At 38.6% G+C, this 14,018-nt stretch overlaps 1 pseudogene; it reads right to left on the bottom strand.

Moving 5' to 3' along the window:
• Window positions 1-11,988: 11,988 nt before the first annotated feature.
• On the bottom strand, window positions 11,989-12,711 carry LOC147428515 (uncharacterized; annotated as a pseudogene).
• Between the last annotated feature and the right edge of the window lie 1,307 nt (window positions 12,712-14,018).

Here is a 14,018-nt window from a genome sequence, read left to right as displayed (position 1 = left end):
CACACACACACACACACACATTTCTCTCTCTCTCTCTCTCTCTCTCTCTCTCTCTCTCTGTCTCTCTCTCTATTTCCTACACACATACACCTCTCTCTCTCTCTTTCCTACACACACACACACACACACCGCTCTCTCTCTCTCTCTCTCTCTCTCTCTCTCTCTCTCTCTATTTCCTACACACACCTCTCTCTCTCTCTCTCTCTCTCTCTCTCTTTCCTACACACACACACACACACCGCTCTTTCTCTCTCTGTATTTCCTACACACACACACACACGATGTAGAGTTAGAGAGAGAGAGAGAGAGCAAGAGAGAGGGGTTGGGGAGGGTGGAGATGGACATAATACCTGCGTAGCAGGTTTCGGCCAAGACGCGAGTAGGCGAAAATGGCCCCTGCGCGCGGGTTTCGCTTTTTTCTCCCAATTTTTTTGGCGTCGATATACGCGTCGCTATACGCGTGGCAAATAAAGCCTTTCTGTATATTACAATGTGTATAGCAATGCGTATAGCGACGCACGCTAATGTCGTCGATATACGCGTGGAAAGGCATGGCCGTCGATATAAGCGCGTCGATATCTTCATTTAGTGTTGTAGTGTTAGTCAATCCCCACTTACCACCCCACACTCACACATGATTCTTTTGTTTTCTAATAACTATCACATTGTTTTAACATGGTTTCTTTTAACTTTACAGCACAGTAATTCGTACAATCAAGTATTAAAGATAGCATTGAAAATCATTCTTTTAGCAAACAGACAACTTTTGACTTAAGACAGGAACTAGTAATTAAAACATTGTCCATAATAACCATGACCAGTACTCTTCTTGTCTCAAGACCACCTAAGCATAAAAAATGACACCCATTCCTTGTTCACAATCCGGGATGGATAAACCCCCACCCAAGGTTCGGGGTGCCCATACACCAAACCAGTTACCCATACAACCGGGAAGCTCCCCTAGGATAAACACGATATCCTAACTTATGTAGAAACATCAAGACATGAGCCGGAGTAAAAACTCATCGTTCATGGGGGTAACCAACTTTTCCGTGGCTTGAAAGCCATCATTATCCATCATAATATACCAAGGAGTTAGAGGTGTCTTAAGACAAGCTGTCTTAAGGATGATCAATCATATCTTTCCTATTTCAACCAGTTTTAACCCAAACAACTCATTCCTAATTTTACAAACAAATGCACATTAGTTTCTTGGAAGATGTCTTCCGTTTTTAGCTAGTTTTTACAATTCCTAATTTCTTACTATGTATGCAATGTTAATATTTAAAGAAAAACTTGAATTATCTAAACTTAATTATAACAACGACCCACCTGGGACTGATCTGGCATTTGTTGTAGCACAAAGGCCTGTACACTCTCATCAGTAGGCCTAATACTAGGCCCGGCTTCGTGGTCGTGCGACGTTCTAGTTCTTTTTAGAGCTCTGTCCTCATCAATTAGATATAGGATTTGCTCGGGTCTTTTTAGGTGCCCTAACTTCTTATCCTTTTAGAAAAGGAAGTTTTATCATTAGGAAAATTATCCAAAAGCTAAACTTAACCTTTGTATTCAATCTTAACCCAATCAAAGTAAAATTTGTAGTCTTAATTGGTAACTTCTGGACCTAATAATTTCTTATTTTCCTATATAGGTACGATAACTTTTTTTAAAGCTTCCCTAAGGGTGTTCTAAGTTCTCCTAATTTGTTTATAAAATTATATATCTTTTTTCTAATTTTCCATATTTATTAAGCTTTAAATACGCTTGTTTTAAGCTTAATATTTATTATATTTATTTTCTCTTAAAGATTTCATTTTTTCAACTTTATATCACTGGTTTTCTAGAAACTTTTGATCGCAAAGTCTATTTATTTTAATTGATCTTTAGCTAAAAATAGAACTTCTGCTCAATTATAATTTCTTAAACTAACTAATTGACTATGGTATAATTATCACAAGTAGATAATGATATTTTTGACCTTTGGTAATTATCTTGTTATTTTTCACCCTAATTATATAATTTTTTCTTATCTTTTTCAACTAGAATTAGTATAATTTGACATACATTAATATCTATATTAATTTTATAGTCTTCAAATAATTATCACAAATTATTTAATATGTATCTAACTCTTATAAATAGCATGTAATTATCTGGCATGATTTACTAATTTTTCCCTTTAATTAGTAAAATTTGACTTAGATAAATATGTATATTAATTTTCTAACCTAAAGAAAATTATTTTGACTTCTAAATGATATAATCTAGCTTTAATAAATAGCATGTAATTATCTAACATGATTTACTAATTTCCCCTTTTAATTTCTAGCTAGAATTAGTATAATTTGACTTAGATAAATATCTATATTGATTTCTAACCTTAAGATAATTATCATGGATTTTTTAATGTGGTCTAACCTTGAAAAATAGCATGTGATTAACTAACATGATTTACTAATTTTCCCCTTCAAATTTCAGTTAGAATTAGTATAGTTTGACTTAGATAAATATCTATATTAATTTTCTAATCTTAAGATAATTATCACAAATTTTTATCACGTAATCTAACTCTAACCAATATCATGTAATTATCTAACATGATTTACTAATTTCCCTCTTTAATTTTCAGCTAGAATTAGTATAATTTGACTTAAATAAATACCTATTTTAATTTTCTAACCTTAAGATAATTATCACAAATTTTTTATCATTTAAACTAAGTTTAATAAATAGCATGTAATTATTTAACACGATTACTAATTTTCCCATTCAATTTATTCCCCATAAATTAATTCTTTGTTCATTGCCTAATTATCTCAACTTTCAAACAATGTTTTCTAGCTTTGATAATTACTTTATAAATGTCTAAGTAATTTAGCTAATTTTCTCCTTCAAAATATGCTAAAAAACAGACAATTTTAACCTGATTAGTTAGCTAGAGTAGTTTTTTGTGCATTGCCTAATTATCCTGGCTTTGTAATAGTGATTTTTATCTCTAATAATTACTATATATTATCTAAGTTATTATAGATAATTTTGCTCTTTATTTTATGCTAAAAATAGATAGTTTTAGCTTAATTAATTAGTTAGACTAGTTTTGTGTTAATGAGTAATCTGTCCCATGTTCTTAACAGTGTTTTCTAACTCTGATAATAAACTTAAGAATTTTTGAGTTAATTAAATAGGTTTCTCATCAAGTTTTTGATATAAAATAGCCGATTTCTACCTCATTGAATACAAAAATTAATCAAAAAAATCAAGAGATAATTTTCCTAGCTTTTTGACAGTCTAATCTAGCTCGATAATTATCTTATACTAATTTAAATTTAATTAGTATAATTACCTTTAATTTAAGATAAAAAAGATTAATTTCAATTCTAATATGACTTAATAATTAATTAAATTGATATCCCTAATCTTAGTCTAAGTAATCAACAGAATATTAAGAATTAAGAAAGTAATTTAGAGTATACATAAGTTTAATCTTCTTAATTAAGAAATTATAAGTAAATTAGTATAATTTTGCTAATTATTGTGAAGGAAGGGGTCCTATTTATAGGTTTCTGGCCCTCATAAGCTCTCATAGGTTGAAAATGGCAGTTGCTTACAGCTCAAGCAGTTCCCCAGGATCAAGATGGCACCCCTACTGCTAATTGTGTCCCTGGCAGGTCAGTGATGACCCCTCCCATCACCTGTCAGCTTTAAACATCAAATTTGCTAAATTTTGACATATTGTTTTGCTTAATTTTGAAAATATATGTTAATATCTAAAATATCTAGAGAGTTTTATGATAAAAGTGTTTTACAACAATGATTACCAAGACCTTGCAATTCATTTGTTAATGTAATCAACAATATAAACTTCCAATGGCCATAACTGTGGTGTAACTGTGTTAGTTTTTATCGAAATTCAGTTCTAAAAATATATAGCCCGGGGTTCGCTATGCTTAAGATTCCAAAAATACCATTTTTTATTGCTTTTGAGATAGTGTTTTTACCGGATTGCCTGGCTAATGCTTTCTCCTAAAGCTTGAATTCATTCCTGACAGCTAGAAAGGTGGAGACCTTACACCATCCAACTACATTGTCCTCTCGCGAGAGTTCATCTCAATGAATTGGTCTAGTTATTGTCTCTTGGCTTGATCCTTATACGTGAGCACAACACTAAGATCTATCTTTGTGAGTGGAAAGATATTCATTGATGCAAGAATCCTCTCTTTTTTCTTGTTCCCATACTTCTTGTATAATTTCTCAGGCCTCAAAGCCTTCTTCTAACTTTTCGTGTTGCCAATTTTGATTTGAATCCTTCTACTAGCCCCCTGGATAATTAATGTATGATTTGCATAATCATGTATGGAATCAGCATTTTTGAGCGAAGGTTTGCCTAGAAGCATTCCATATGCTCCTTGCACATCGAGCACTAGAAAGTTGGTTTTTGAATTTCTCCTTTCCCACTCTGATTTTCATATTCTCAACTACTCCAGTGTCTTGAACTACCATGTGATCACCCATTCTAACATGATTGCTTCATTTAGTGATCCCTAGTTCCTGTGTTAGATGTTCACCAGGGATATTGATCCCAACACCTCCATCCAGAATCACTCCAAACAATGGTTCCCATTGCTTTCTGATCTTGTAATTGTTGAATAACTAGAACCTCATCATCTCAAATGGTGACAAGGTCCATTGCTGTGGACTTAGCCTCAGATTTTCTCTTCTGCCTAATCAATTTTATAGTTGTTATAAATGTCCACTTGATGTCATCAAGTTTGATTGTTAACTTCTTATCCTTTCATAGACCTGAGAGAGATAGATAGATTCTAGTATCGTCCTCGGAGGTGTAAAATAGAGGATCCTCTATCTAAGAGGGTACAATGGATGCAATAACCCATGTAGATGTGTGTTGTGGAAGGGGGGGGGGGGGGGGGGGGGGGGGGTGATACAAAAAAATTGCAACAAGTGTTGCTTAAGGGGATAGGGGTGGTTAAGGGGGAGGAGGTGGATGTCGGGGTGGGTTTCTGCGTGCAAAACTCCTCGATGATAACTCTACCACCACGATAGAAGGCGTACTTACCTGCGGCCCGTGCATCTTGTACCTTCTGAAACTCTTTCTTCTTTATCTTGAGTTGGGCGAGGGTTAGAGCCTCACTAATCCATATGGTTGTGCCCTTGAGAAGATGTGTTTGCTTCAAGAGTGCCATGCGGTCCTCTTTGGTCTTGAAAACAAGGCTCCCTTAGTTGGTGTGCGGATCCCGATCGACGAAATCAATGGTGGAATGTCAAACTTGACTGGTTGGATAGCATTGTTGAGCTTGGTTGAGGCAGTAGGAAAATCGTTAGTCTCCTCCCACGAAGAGGAGGGTAAGCCACCGATGTGTATAGTCATTGCAAGGCCTTCCCTACGATGACGTTCTTGTAGGCACTCCTCCACTTTGAAGGGGATGGTTGCAGCATTTGCTTGAATTTGGGTGGCTAATGAAGCCACATTCTAAGTGAATGTGTGCTGTACTTCTTTGGCCTTTTCTAGGATGAGGTCAATGTCTACTACGTTCTGAGATTCGAGCAATTGGAGGCACGCTTCGAGGGCTGCCAGACGCGTTTTGGTTCCTCATTCTCATTCTTCAACTCCTTGACCTGGGCTTGGAGGCGATCAAGGGTTGCCATGAAAGATCTGGTCTTTCTTGGTGTTGAGGGTGCACAACCAATGTTCTTGACATTGTTGATTTTGGCCATCGTTCGGACTTGGGAATCAATTGGCTTGCTACTGCCAAGTAAGACTTGCAGGTGTATAAGTCAACGAAGATGGGCTCCCGAGTGAGTGGGAGCTGCTGTGAAGCAAGGTACTGTCCGAAGCCTAAAACCTAGACAGTGAAGATTTGCAGGTGAGGGTCGTTTGGCGTGTTGCATCCCACAAGGTGCTCCATCGGACAAGGTGCACGCCCGAGAGAGCCGGTGTTGACAGAGACGGGTATGAGCTGCTGGGTCGTGAGCAGGCCAACAAGGTACACGCCCGACAGAGACAGTGCCGACAGAGACAGACTCCAATATGAGCCACTGGGTCGTGAGCAGGTCGACAGATACAGAGTGGGGGGTTTCCTCAGCGAGTAGGGAGAGGCTTGCGGAGCAGCCATGGAGGGCTAGGTTCCGCCCTCGCACCCAGCGGTTGTAGGGGTTCTGTTTACAGCTCGACGAGCAGAGGCCGAACGAGAGAGAGAGAGAGAGAGAGAGAGAGAGAGAGAGAGAGAGAGAGAGAGAGAGAGAGAGAGAGAGAGAGAGAGAGAGAGAGAGAGAGAGAGAGCGAGAGCGAGAGCGAGAGCGAGAGAGAGAGAGAGAGAGAGAGAGAGAGAGAGAGAGAGAGAGAGAGAGAGAGAGAGAGAGAGAGAGAGAGAGAGAGAGAGAGAGAGAGAGAGAGAGAGAGAGAGAGAGAGAGAGAGTGCTTTGCCAATCTTGGGCACTTGCGAGAGTGTGTGAGAGGAGCAAGAGCCTCAAAAATGCAACGAGCCCTCTCTTATATAGCTATGCAAGAGTGCCAACTCGTAATGAAACTCAAGCATTCCCAACACTTGCCCCCCTTGCCTTGCATGCTAGAACTCACCCTCGCCTTCTTGGGACTCATTTTGGAAACTGGAGATACAACACACACTCACACATAGTTGTTTAAGTTCACACAAAGCAAGCATGAGCTACCTTGGACATGTGGCCTAGTCAAGCTTAGTAAACAAATACTAGAGTCAACTTACTAAATGAGGAAGGCTTGATCTAACATTAGTCTTTAAATTTTCCCTTTCATTAAATAAAAACCATAAGCTTAACTTTTAATCAATTAAGTTGGGTGCAAGACCTTTGCACAAATCCTGGAGGCTTATGAAGCTGACCCGGGGCTACATCTTACTTGCTACTTAGTACCTTCTAAATTAAGATAATCTTTGGAAAAAATTAAACTCACCCTTTGGGCTTTGAACCTTAGCATAACACTTTGGAGGTGCAGCCAAGATGCTCCTAAAATATGCAAAATTTAGACTTGTATTTAGACATTTTGTGTGGCAAGTTAGAATTTTTCCCTAAGCCTTTGCAAACTTTATACTTAAAGTCTGAAGGGTTATTCTACCGACTTGATCTTTGCACAATCACTTTCTATTTTTAGACTCCTATAATTGCTCTTGCTCATCTCCTTTTGCCCTGTACCTTTGATCAAGGCTACGCGGGATACATTTATTCTTCCTTGACTTGTACCTTTGACCGAGATAATTAGTTAGTAATTACCCCTGCTCTTTTATGGATTGGTTCCCTTTTGGAACCAAGCCTTGACAGCTTGGTCCATTATCACTTAAACTTAAGTGGAAAATTTAAGTTGGAAATTAATTTTAGAAGGTTATACATTAATTATTATGACATTACCTCTCCCTTGAAATCATAGTCGTCCTCAACTATGGGGTGGAAAAATAAAGCCATAGTTAGTCATGTTGATTTGGGTAAAGGATCCCTTTTTATCCATGTACATTCTTCTATGGTGCTTGTAAGGGTTATCTATTGCAAGCATGTCTTTACTTAGCTCTAATAATCTTTCAGAGTAGATTGGCAGGGTCCACTAGATGCTTGAGAGCCTAAGCTGCCGCAAGCTTGATTCATGGTATGGATACACTTAAACCTTATGAACAATTAAAAGAAATCTTAGTCAAAACAAGACAAAATTCTTTACAAATATACTTTTTTCATACCACTCTCCTATGGTCAAAACGTCAAAAAACAATGATATAATCACTCAAATTTGAAGATTAGACTCACTAACACATAGTCCCAAACCTCAACAAAATTGACAATGCTTACGCTTGAATGAAAGAGAAACACAAGAGGAATAATGCAAGTTTTGAAATTAAAAACTATTACCCAATCATTAGTCATGATGATTACAAATCAGAGCAACGTGGTCGCTTGAGTGTATGTACAAAGAGCTCCTTTGTTTTCAAGAGATAAGCCTCCCTTCGCATTAAGGTTATTGTCATTTATACCTAGGGCTTTCTAAATGGATAGTGGTCGGCTCACATGGGCCTTTACCATCATCATGAAAGAATTACAACTCAGGAAATCGACTTGCTACTCTGGAATTTGGATTTAGTCAGAGTGTAGCTACACTAGCTCAAAAAAATAATAGAGTACAAATGTGATGTCCGGCTACGTGTTTGACCAGGTGGACGTCTGTTCAGCCAATCCGCCAAAACTTAGTGTTGGTGGTCGTAGCATAGCACAAACCACCGACATAATATCAATCCGGTGGATCAAAACCCGGCTAGTGCATGGAGACATGGATGTACCAAAATATGACAGATTGAGGACTCTAATGAGAGAGTAGGAGTTAGTGATTAGAGAAGAGGGAATGCAAGAAGAGATGGGAAGCTCTTTGCACACACACCTTGATCCATCACTCAAGTCTCACAAGCTCAAGGAAATGATGCTAATATCTCACTAATGACTAACATTCACACACAAAACCATGCACACACAAGCATATGGAAGCCAAGATTAGAGAAAGGAAATGCCATTGCCTCAGCACACACACTCTAATCAAGCACACACATGAGGAAATTAGCAAGAGGAGATAATGATTAGATGAAATTAAAGACTAATAATTACAAATCTAAGAATCACAACACATAGAGACATGGGAGAGAAGCATAGAGAGACAAATAGCTTTGCATTATCAACCCAATGCTAGCTACAATGTGAGAGAGGAGCTCCATCTCCATAGCCACGTCTTTTCTCTACTCTCCATCCTAGATCTCAAAAGAATGAGCTTCACATTGTAGCATTTAACACTTATACCGAGGGTTTATAAAGAAGTGGCCGGCCACCCAAATGTTCATAAAAGGCCTAGGCTCACAAATACAAGCTCAAACTCTCATAGAGCCCGTAGATACAAGCAAAGTATATATACACATGTGTGTATACATCAATGGAAGCACAATGCATGTCGTTGATGCTTGCCCGTCAGTTTTGTCGTCTTAACAAAGTCATGTCAAGGTAGACGTTTGAGGAAGGATGTGCCTACAAATTAAAGAAAAATGTTCATGAGGTAGAAAGCTGAATTATATGGCAATAAATCATGAGGGGAATGTAAAGCACATGTGTAAATGAGTAAATGCAAAGAATTATGAAATTCTACTTTACCATTAAGGACAAATAAATTACACTTTGTTGAAATTAATCAATCGAGAGTTTTTGGCTTATGGATGAGTCTATCGAAACGATTAGTTAGCTATGGCTCTAAGTTTAAAACAACTACTCTAGTACTAGCTAAGTCAAGAAGATTATCTAAATTTAGATTCCCAAATTGTGTCTTTCAGCTTTGATTACCCAACTAACTCTCACAACTCAAAACAAAACCTTTCATTTTTTCACTTGAAGCTAAATGGAAGTCTTTTTCATGTCATTTTTCTTTCTTTCCTTTTTCACTTCATTTTTTTTCTTTCACATTATTTGAAAATAATTTGACGTGTGTGCTTATTTTGTATGCCCATGGCTTTTTCCTTCTCAAAGAAAAGCACCCACACTGGGAACCTCTAGGACTCTAGTACTATAGGCAATACATGTGAGTGAAGTACCAAGATCGATCTGGGATTACTCTTCCATCCTATGATTTTACATTTATGGAATTTTTTTTTTTCTTCCATTTCCTTTTTGTTCTCACTAGTGTTCTTTGTTGTTTGAGTGAGCAAGCCTCTCTATGCCTAAAACACTCCTAAGGTCTCAAACATTCAAATAATTTTACCAACTACGACTAGCAGTCAAGTAAATGAGTTAACCTAAAGTCACGGCCTCCTAACCTCAAGGACAATCTATAAGACTAAACTCTAAGTCAATTAACTAAAGCAAAGAAAAATGTCTACATCTATAATAGCAAATAGCAAAACATAACTAAATGCACTCAATCAAACCATGGAAAACCACAATCAACAAATATAAATATCCACAAGCATGAATCATGGAAAGTAGTACACTTGGAGGTATGTGATGCATCTCTTTGATAGCTGTGGAAATAATCATGCAACCTTGGAGCTTGATCTATCCATGTTTCATGAGATGAAGTCCATCTATGCTACAAAATCATCAACAAAACACTACTACCTAGAAAGGTGTGTCAGCATAGAAATGAAAGTTTTATTACGTATATACAAATAAAACAAAATCCAAAACTAAGGTTTCATACCTGAATGCCTACAGGGAAAAAACCCAAAGCAAAAAAAGTGTCTATAGTATGTGTGCATGTATCTAGTGCACCATAATCAATCTACACAAATCAAGGGTCTAGTGCAACTAGGAGGGATAAGAGAACTCTCCCAAATTGAATGTAGGTCGATATCTCCTCACCTATGGTCATGACTGTCTAGCTGGGCTAACTCTAGGTCTAGAGCATCTCGTAGTAGATGGCCACTTTCATCATTGTGAATGTCTTGTATCCTATCATGGTCCCTCTACTGGACACCTCTGTTGTAATGTATCTGCTCTAGGAAGCGTAAAAGAGCTATGAGAACTTATCATGGAGTGTTCTATTAGTTGACCTCTAGGAACCTAAACCTATCTATGTCCCTCATAAAATCCTTGTGTCTCTAGTGACTGTCTAGAAGCTAGCCATCCATGTGGTGCACCCTTATGTACTCTATGGCTTGCTATCCACACAAGTGTGTCGTCACTAGACAAACATCTATCATGAAGCTCTATGCGGGGAACATAAACCTATCTAGTCCTATGGTAGGCTCTATGAGTCGAGCTGCAGCTAGAATCCCTCATGTGCCCTGCTAAAGTAGCACTACATTGGGGTGTAGGGACCAGACTAGGCTCTGATGGCTCTGGTATCTACGAATGTCTCATCAACGTGGTATATAGGTACGTGATGTAGCAATGTCTCACAAGTGGTATGTGTCCGCACCATGATTGGGAATGTGGTCGTGTCTCTACAGGAACAAATGGCTCTATGGAAACATGTGTATGATGTGGCTTCTCTGTAGGTGAATCACTCGATTGTGTGTCACTCTGCTATTTAGCAATGTGATGAGCAACACCTGTCAACCACCTGTCAACTCTATGGAGTCAGTCTCATAATGATGAGGCTCACTCTGTGGTATGCTAGGCTCTAGAGCTACAAATAGTGGCATAGTCCTAGGAATCCCTCTCAAAGGAACACAATCACTCATCGTTCTAGGAGGTGATCTATGACCTGACTGGGTGGGAGTTGTCATAGGTAGTTTAGCTCTATAGCATGCGGAATCTAGCAGTGGTCACAATGTATATTGTAATCTTGTGGTCAACACATAGATGGCATGATCAGTGCCTCTATATACTCGCTCTCAAGGATCTCGGTTGAAAAAAAGCATGGCACTCACACTCGGAGGTGACTCGCAAGGTGTGCTAGACTCTCGTATATACCTACATCCACAATCGTCAACATATATCTGTGTATGCTCAAGTCTATGCATCTCTACCAGCATAGGATGAGTATGTGTATCTAGGGACTCGTCATTGGATAGAGGCTCTATGTTCCATAAGTCTATCTCGTCTCTGAAGGATCCTGGTAGTCCTAGCCTAGGTGGTATAACTTGCACTAGCTGATGTGTGGGAGTATCCTGAACTAAGCCCTTGAGTTTTTGAACGAAAATTGTCCTGCTCAGATCATGAAATATGAATAATCCTCTATGCTCACTACAAAAGACCAGCATGGGTCTATCAATGGCTAGAAAAATATCTAGTCTCTGGAGCTCATCGCTTGTCATAGGACTCATGTCGCTCATCGAAGCTGTAATCTCGTGTGAAACAACTCTATCATGGTCATGTGACAGTGGAATGTCTCTAAAAGGCGGTGTGGTCACAACAAACTTTGTAAAAAAATGTCTGGTAGGTGCTGTCATCAAGTGCCATGGATGCTCTCTAATGGATACACAATGTGGTGGCGTTGTCCATGGTGGCTCAATGGGTCATGCGTCAAGTGCTCTAATCTCAATAGCTCATGGTAGGTCTCCTCGGTATAATCAGTTGTGTGGCACTCGTCGTGTCAAGGGTGACTCTAGATGGTATATGTGAGGATCGTGGTCTCAAGCTCATCTTAGTCTCCATCCATAGATCTCGCGATAATAACTGCTCAAGAGATGTGTCGATCTTGGGTCTCAATCTAGATCTGGAATCGTCTATGGTGTCATGTGGCACAATGGGTTTAGGTGGGAATCCAGGAGATTCTCTATCAGGTGATCTCACTATGTGAGTAGGCAGTGGCTTTGGCTCCACTATGGCACTAGGAATAGGTGATCTAGGGCTAGGGGTAAGTCTGTATGGAAGGACAAAAATAATTGTGTATGTGCTCCAACCATCGAGACCAACATAGGTCCTACTACCCATGGATGTACCAAAATCTACCTGAGGCTCTAGGACAAGAATCCCTGACTCTCTAGAATACATGTGATCATCCTCATTAGCATATATCATATTTTCATACATCCGTTGTAACTAAACGGCCACTGGATGGGACTATGTGTCAACAATGTCCTCAAGATATGCCGCTATAATCTCATGTCTCTTCTCTATCCTATGTACTTGGTAGAGTACGTCTATGGAATCTATGAGATGATCATGCAGCATAGGGTGTGCACTGGCTCTAAGTGTCTAGAAAGCAGGAGTAGAATGGTCATAAGGCAAAAGCCTCACATAATATACAGAAATGTCATGAAAAAAACATACAGGTTGATCACAATAGCATAAAAGTTCGAGCAATCAACAGCTCAAATCGAACTCTAATCATGTGCTAGCATATGACCACTGGCTAAAATCAATCCAAGGCAAGATCTCGCGTGTGAATGGTCTCTAACTAGCGTTACCTAATAAATATTAATACCACAAACAAATCTCCTTAGAGAATCGGGGTCAAAAGTGATCTCTCATGGAATTTGCAATCGAATCGATCCAAAATAGAAAAATGCACGTAAACAGGCTCTAAAGCTCATGAACTCGCCGAATATAGACCAAAATCAAAGTATGTGTAAAAACAAGGTCCATGTGTGTAATTTTTCTCAAATCTGATCAATTTTGGTGTAATCGGACAAAATATGGAAAAAATTGAGCTCTCTAAGCGTACCTACTCCAAACGTGCCTACTCGTGCGTAAATGCACGCGAACAAGGCATGTACGGGGTATAGGATGCGTGTGTGATGCAAGGAGAAGAATTGGAGAAGTGAAATGTAAATTTCTTTTTTGTTTTGTGAGATCCTAACAATGCACTTCATACATTTCCATGAGAGAATATAGTTACGTATGTATGGGGGTACCTATTGGCTCATCGTAAAAAAAAATGTTCCTTTTCATCCCAAGATTTGAAGGGATCTACATAATAAAGCTTCCCGATGTGGCAACTTTGGAAAGGGTTCAATTCAAACTAGAATGAGAAAAACCATTGCCACAAGAGTAGGTTGCACAATTGTGAAGATGAGTGCCATGGTCTTATCGCTCATCATACTTGCAATGGAAATACACATAATTATGAAGATGAATTTCATAACTCATTCTTTGAGATCAACGCTTCACCTCCATCAACACACATTCGTCTAGAGAAAGTGTAGTCATGGAGCTCCACATGCCCACATTAAAATTGGATAAGCTCCATATGTGTGCTTCCTACCAACAATGTAAAGGATGAGCTCCATATGTGTGCTTCCTACCAACTATGTAAAGGATGGATCAAGTGGAATCTTATTATTGTTGAAAAACACATTTCTACAAAAAAAGCATGCACAATCATCAAGTAAGATGTGGCCAACACACTGAAAGTAGGGAGTGTCAATCGGCTATGAAGTTCACCATATCGATGCTAGCAAAGCAAGAACCACAGACATAAAAATTGTCAATCCGTGGGATGTAGGTGACCCGACTAGTGCGTGGAGGCTACAAGAGATAGCTAATCTCTTGCAAAACCCATCTAAGCTGCTTCCACCTAACTCAATCTCAAATGTGTGTCAGACATCAAAAGCTACTTTCCTTAC

Source organism: Adiantum capillus-veneris, chromosome 23, assembly GCF_014529385.1.
Source record: "Adiantum capillus-veneris isolate H3 chromosome 23, ASM1452938v2, whole genome shotgun sequence".
In the NCBI taxonomy this organism is placed as follows: Eukaryota; Viridiplantae; Streptophyta; class Polypodiopsida; order Polypodiales; family Pteridaceae; genus Adiantum; species Adiantum capillus-veneris.
Note: the sequence above shows the minus strand (reverse complement) of the source record. Positions and strands in the feature narration are given on the sequence as shown.